General features: G+C 38.5%; 1 non-coding gene across 1 annotated transcript; it reads right to left on the bottom strand.

Moving 5' to 3' along the window:
- Positions 1–734: 734 nt before the first annotated feature.
- On the bottom strand, positions 735–954 carry LOC138080502 (small nucleolar RNA U3). Its single transcript, XR_011144964.1, has one exon. It is a non-coding gene; the product is annotated as a small nucleolar RNA U3 (small nucleolar RNA).
- Positions 955–7,748: the final 6,794 nt, after the last annotated feature.

Raw genomic sequence — 7,748 nt, forward strand, 5'->3', positions numbered from 1 at the left:
GGTAATTCAAGGAATTTGTGACTTGTGCTTTCTTCTAGGAGTTTTATGGTTTCAGGTCTTACATTCAAGACTTTAATCCACTTTGAGTTAATTTTTGCATATGGTATAAGTTAGTGGTCCCATTTCATTCTTTCACATGTGGCTTTTTGGTTTTCCCAACACCATTTATTGAAGAGGCTTCCTTTCCCCATTGTATATTCTTGGCTCCCTTCTCATAATTGAATTGACTATGTATATAAGTGGGTTTATTTCTGAACTCTCTATTCTGTTCCATCAATTTATGTGTCTAAAACTATTGTTTCTTAAATTTAAGTGATATTGAGTGGGGTTGGGGGTAGCATTGTAGTTATGAATCCAGAAAATAAATTTTTGTTTATTCTGTATGAATGGATGTTAACATTCTCTTGCAAATATATAAAATATTTCAATGTGCTCATTAATTTGAACCAAAGATTATATGAAGACTTTCCTCTCATGAGAAGAAAGAGGGGAAAAAGTATAAATTGGCTTAACAAAGATTATTAATAATTCTCTAGTTAAATTTTAAAATAAAAAAACCTCATTTCTAAGCTGTTAAATTCCCATAATTAAAGAATAAAGTTAATAAAATTATCATATGAACTGATGTCACCAATTTATTGTTTTGATTTTACATTTTTTGCAATTTCATATATTCCTCCAGTTTGTAGGCAAATTAGAAAGTACTTTAAAGATTATTTTTTGTCCTTTGTTTTACTCAGGCAGTGTCCTCTCCCTCTTGCTCCCCAAAGGAAAAGAAGAATGATCATCAGTGGCAAATGGCAGTTGCAGAACCAACACCAAAAAGCAGCTTCACACTCATGAGGGAACACTAAGCTTCTTACTTAGGGTTTCAGGTGCTCTACACATTCAGAGAAACTTCTTTCATAATGAACTAAGGATTGAACCCGGGTCTCCAGCATTGCAAGCAGACGATTTTACTGTCTGAGCCATGAGGGAAGCTCATAGAAATGATCCTTGAGATTTGAAATTTCTATTTTTGGTGCAGATGATTCCTGACTTAGGGTGGTTCCATGATTTTTCTGCTTTACAGTGATGCAAAAGCAATGTTCATCCAGTGAAAACCATACTTCAAGTCTTGAATTCTGATCTTTTCCAGGGGCTAGTGATTTGCCCTACTTACTCTCTTGTGATGCTGGGCAGCTGCAGTGCCACAGCTGCCAGCTGGCCACATGATCATGGGGGTAAATAACTCATACACTTATAACCATTCTGCTCCCACTCAACCATTCTGGTTTTTTTCTTCTTTTTCTTAGAGTAGTCAATACATTTCATGAGATATTCAACATTATATTATAAAATAGACTTTTGTTAGTTGATTTTTCCCAACAGGAGGTTAATGTATGTGTTCTGAGTATCGTTAAGGTAGGCTGCACACGGCTATGATGTTCTATAGGCTAGGTTTACTAAATGGAGTTTCAACTTATAATGGCCTTATTGAGACTTAAGAAAGTGAAAGTGAAAGTTGCTCAGTCGTATCCAACTCTGTGACTCCATGGACTATAGAGTCCACGGAATTCTCCAGGCCAGAATACTGGAGAGGAAAGCCTTTCCCTTCTGCAGAGGATCTTCCCAACCCAGGGATCAAACCCAGGTCTCCCACATTGCAGGGAGATTCTTTACCAGCTGAGCCACAAAGACTTAATCCCATGGTAAATTGAGAAAGATCTTGTTATTCTCCTCAGTCTATATAGGGCACTTACTACATATGCTAGCTAGATGTACATATTTATTGTCTGAATTGTAGCTAAATTAAGAATTAAAAGGTGCACTACTAATAATCACTTGGGATAATGGGTGTAATTGTGACATTCCCTAGCACACAAAGCATTTGCCTGAAATATGAGAGACCCAAGTTTGATCCCTTGGTTGGGAAGATCCCCTGTAGAAGGAAATAGCATCCCACTCCAGTTTTCTTGCCTGGAGAATTCCATGGACAGAGGAGCCTGCCAGGCTATAGTCCATGGGGTAACAAAGAGTCAGATACAGCTGAACAACTAAGCCAGCACATCAGAACATCTGCTCACCCTATAGACATGTATTAGAAAGTTGTTCCCACCATTTTCGTGTACTGAAGAGAAACAAATTTCCAGAATAGTATGGTAGGAACACTTCTATCTTTCCTCTGCCTCATCTCTTATCCATCCCTTGAAGAAGAAGATTGATGAGTTTGGGAGAAAGCTGAGCATGAAATCTCTAAGTATAACTACTGCCAAAGGAACCAATGTAATACTTGTTACCTCCCAAAATAAAGATTTCCGCAGATGCCTGTTGCAGAAGTTTCTGATATTTTATAAAATAAATTTTCTTGATAATTCTAAATTTAAATATCCATATGGAGTTCTGAAAAATTATATTTAAAAGTATCTCTCTCTTCCCCACAGCTGTCTCTATTATAAACTTTTCATAATCTTCAGGTAGAGAGTTTTTAAATGAACACTTTCTTCTCATTTTTCCATATTATCAAAAAATGGCTTCTCTGTTTCTGAGAATCCTGTTTAATAAAATTTAAATTTATCCTTTGCATTTTTGTACCCATTAAGGGTGCAAATCAAGCTCAAACCACTTTATTTTGTGTATTCTAGAGCTACATTTATTATTAATCTAAAGTTTAAAACCTAACCCAATCTTGGGGAGCCCAAGTTGGGAAGTTTTTATTTTGTTTTTTTTTCATCTTTTAAAGACTTCCCTACAAAAGTTTGCAGCTTGAATATATGTCACTGTTGAGCAGCTTATAGCTCTTTCCCTGTTACTAACTCTTTAATTTTAAAATCAGAAACAAAAGGTGCTAAAGGCAAAGCTAACCATTAAAAAATGCCTATTTTAAACTGTTTGAAAAAAATAAGATGACTTAATAAATTAAAAAGAAAGATACAATGCTATTCAAATGTAATGTATTTTTTAGATTATGAAATATCTACAGTAGAATACTATTGTAAAAGCTAGCATTACCATTATCTCTTAAATCTGTCAAAACTGACCCTGCTAGTATTTCAAAACTAAAAGACCTCAAGCTCCACACACCTAATTATTTTGCTATGACTTTTTTAGTTTGATCTTTTAGTTCATCGGGAGTAAATCAGTTGAGTATAGTGAATTCATCTAGTCAAGGCTATGGTATTTCCAGTGGTCATGTATGGATGTGAGAGTTGAACTATAAAGAAAGCTGAGCACCGAAGAATTGATGCTTTTGAACCATGGTGCTGGAGAAGACTCTTGAGAGTCCCTTGGACTGCAAGGAGATACAGTCCATCATAAAGGAGATCGTTCTGAGTGTTCATTGGTAGGACTGAAGTTGAAGCTAAAACTCCAATATTTTTGCCACCTGGTGCAAAGAGCTGACTCGTTTGAAAAGACCCTGATGCTAGGAAAGGTTGAGGGCAGGAGGAGAAGGGGACGACAGAAGATGAGATGGTTGGATAGCATCACCGACTCAGTGGACATGGTTTGGGTGGACTCCGGGAGTTGGTGATGGACAGGGAGGGCTGGCGTGCTGCAGTTCATGGGGTTGCAAAGAGTCGGACACAACTGAGTAATTTAACTGAACTGATAGTGAATTCAAGAGTCCTGAACCATTCAGGAAAAAACCCAAGAAGGCAGAGTAGAAGGATGTATGCTCATCTTCTGTGAGAACTCCAAAATTACAACTCGCTGCTGAACAACCATCGACAGGAGAATGTTGGATCCCATCAAAAAAAAAAAAAAAAAAATCCACATCCAAGGGCAAAGCAGAAGCCCCAGCAAGATAGTAAGAAGGGCGAAATTGTGTTTAGAATCAAACCCCATACCCACCAGAGACACTCAGAAGGCTCAAACAAAACCTTGTGCGCACCAGGAAGACCCCACAGAGACTGAGTCAGACTACCTGCCTTTGAGTGTTTGAGTGTCTCCTGCAGAGGTCCGGGTCAGCAGTGGTCTGCCACAGGGACAGGGGCTCTGGGTGCAGCAGACCTGGGTGTGGCATAAGCCCTCTTGGAGGAGGTCAGCGTTAACCCCAGCATAGAGCCACCAGTAAAGTAATACTCAAAATTCTCCAAACTAGGCTTCAACAGCACATGAACTATGAATTTCCAGATATTCAAGTTGAGTTTAGAAAAGGCAGAGGAACAAGAGACCAAATTGCCAACATCCATTTGATCACTGGAAAAGCAAGTGTTCCAGAAAAACATCTATTTCTGCTGTATTGACTATGCCAAAGCCTTTGACTGTGTGGGCCACAACAAACTGTGTAAAATTCTGAAAGAAATGGGACTACCAGACCATCTGACCTGCCTCTTGAGAAACCTATATGCGGGTCAGGAAGCAACACTTAGAACTGAACATGGAACAAAAGACTGGTTCCAAACAGGGAAAGGAGTACACCAAGATTGTATATTATCACCTTGCTTATTTAACTTATATGGAGAGTACAGCATGAGAAACGCTGGGTTGGATGAAGCACAAGCTGGAATCAAGATTGCCAAGAGAAATATCAATAACCTTACAGATATGCAGATGACACCACCCTTATGGCAGAAAGTGAAGAGGAGCTAAAAAGCCTCTTGATGAAAGTGAAAGAGGAGAGCGAAAAAGTTGGCTTAAAGCTCAACATTCAAAAAACTAATATCATGGCATCCGGTCTCATCACTTCATGGCAAATAGATGGAGAAACAGTGGAAACAGTGGCTGACTTTTATTTTTGGGCTTCAAAATCACTGCAAATGGTGATTGCAGCCATGAAATTAAAAGATGCTTACTCCTTGGAAGGAAAGTTATGACCAAACTGGATAGCATATTAAAAAGCAGAGACATTACTTTGTCAACAAAGGTCTGTCTAGTCAAGGCTATGGTTTTTCCAGTAGTCATGTAGCAATATGAGAGTTGGACTATAAAGAAATCTGAGCACTGAAGAACTGATGTTTTTGAACTGTGGTGTGAGAGAAGACTCTTGAGAGTACCTTAGACTGCAAGGAGATCCAACCAGTCCATCCTAAAGGAGATCAGTCCTGGGTATTCATTGGAAGGACTGATGTCGAAGCTGAAACTCCAATACTTTGGCCACCTGATGTGCAGAGCTGACTCTTGTGAAAAGACTCTGATGCTGGGAGGGATGATAAGGAGACAATAGAGGATGAGATGGTTGGTTCGCATCACAGACTCAATGGAAATGGACATGAGTTTGAGTAAACTCGGAGTTGGTGATGGACAGGGAGGCCTGGCATGCTGCGATTCATGGGGTTGCAAAGAGTCGGACACGACTGAGTGACTGAACTGAACTTATCTGATGAGGTTGGAAGGAGTCGAATATGACTTAGCGCCTGAACAACAACATATATATGTAGACATATATGTTCACACACCTATACACACGGGCTTTTAGAGTCATGTTTATTGGTTCACATTATTATTTGGCATAACAAATAACTTGGTAAAAGCTCATCTTTTTCACCTTTGACGCTTCCTTGACAGAATTGAATGTGAGACCCACAGGGCTCTGAGTGGTGTTGGCAAAATGATGTCCCTTCCCAATACTTCTTGGTACACAATATCTAATATACCATAGACAGTGGAGGTTATCATTGGAACTGACAATTTACATCTCTTTCTAAAAAATAAGTTTCATTGGCATATAGTTGCTTTATAAGGTTGTATTAGTTCCTGTTGTATACCAAAGTGAGTCAGCTATACAAACACATATATCCCCTCTTTTTGGATTTCCTTCCCATTTAGGTCACCATAGGGCACTGAGTAGAGGTTCCCTGTGCTATACAGTTGTCATTAGTCATCTACTTTGTGCACAGTAATGTATGTATGTCAATCCCAATCTCCCAGTTAATCCAACTCCCTCCTCCCCGATTGGTGTCCATCCATTTATTCTCTACGTCTGTGTCTGTATCTCTGCTTTACAAATAGGTTCTTCTGAAACATTTTTCTAGGTTCCACATATGTGCATTAATATATGATATTGGTTTTTCTGACTTACACCACTCTGTATGACTTTCCTGTAAGACTCCATCAGAATGCATCCATCACATCATTAACACATAAAGCCAAAACACCCAGGTTATTTTTATCATTTGTATTTTCCTCTCTCTATCTTTTCAGGGAGCCAAATTCACATCTTTCCCTGACCTGACAAATCTGTCCATTTTATCCCTGCAATTTAAATCTGCAGTCAAGAAAATCCTCTAGATCAAACATCTCTTTTCTGAATGGTCACTTAATTTTCTTTATATAACAGAAAACTGGCTGTCCTCTGCTTCCCCTGAAGATTTGTTTTTAAGTATTTTTTAACTATGGTAAATTAAGCATACCATAAACTTACCATTTTAATGGTTGCTTAAATGTACAGCTCAGTGACCTTAAGTACATTCACATTGTTTTGCAATCAAACCTCTATCCACCTCCTGGGTATTTTCCCCTGCAGCCTTCTTGACTGATGGTTATTTTGTCTTTCACCTGTCACCTCCCATTGCCATGGAAAGAGTAGGTGTCTCCTCATTGCTGTTTGGGAATATCGCCCTTCCATTTGCTACTTATTGGACAACCCCAATTTATTGAAACACCTGGTATGAGATTGAACATCAGGCTAAACATCTCAGAGTTGCATCATTCACAGGCCCCTAGTTACAATGACCAGATTTTAGCACTCTGGTCAATCATTATAGAGTTAAATTCAAAGTTTAATAGAAAGTCAATATTTTTCTTTTTTCTTTGCCTTAAATCTGTCAGGAACACATCTGCCATGAGAGAAGTGAGGTGTGTTTGGCTTCTTATCTGTTGTCTTTTTCCCAAATACTAGGCTGCTGCTGGCTTCTTCAGGATAGAAAAGGGGTGGAGTGGCTTCAGGGAGAAGCAGGAAATGTTTATTTGACAGGTGTCAATCTGTAACTGAGTCTTTAAAACTGACTTTTGTCTCATGAGGACTTTCATGGAAAAACAAGAGAAAAAGTTAAAAGACAATGAAAAATTAGGAAATACTTCACACTGTTTAATGGAATTATATATTTCATAATATACTTAACAAACTATTTACTGATCACACATACGTGTTTCTAGGTTTTCTGTATTGCAAATATAGCTCCCATGAACACAGTTTTATCAATAGTGCTCTGCCACTTAAATTGATTTTATTTTTCAAAGAATTTTTAAGGAACTTCTCTGATGGTCCACTGTTTCAGAATCTGCCTTCCAATGCTGGGGATGTGGGTTTGATCCCTGGTCAGGGAACTAAGATCCCTCTTACCACAGGTCAATAAGCTCATGTGCAGCAACTAGAGAAAGACCAAGCACCACAATGAAGACCCAGTACAGCAAACAATTAAAAAAAAAGAATTTTTAAGTTCACAGCAAACTTGAGCAGAGAGTACAGAGTATTCTCACACCTCTGTCTCCACATATGCACAGCCTCCCCCACTATCAATATCTCACATCAGAATTGTATGTTTGTTAAAATCAGTGAACTTAGAGTGACACATCATTATCACTCAAAGTCTGCAGTTTACTTTGTGGTTTACTCTTGACATTGTATGTCTACAGGTTTTGAAAAATGTATAGGGACATGAATCCATGATTATTGCATTATATAGAAGAGTTCCATGGCCCTGGAAGTCGTCTATGCTCTTCCTGCTTATCCCTTCCTCCCTCTTAACTCCTAGAAAACACTGTATTTTATCATCTCCATTGCCTGTTCCAGGATGTTACATGCTTGGAATACTTTTCAGACTGAT

Source organism: Capricornis sumatraensis, chromosome 5 (assembly GCF_032405125.1).
Source record: "Capricornis sumatraensis isolate serow.1 chromosome 5, serow.2, whole genome shotgun sequence".
NCBI lineage: Eukaryota > Metazoa > Chordata > Mammalia > Artiodactyla > Bovidae > Capricornis > Capricornis sumatraensis.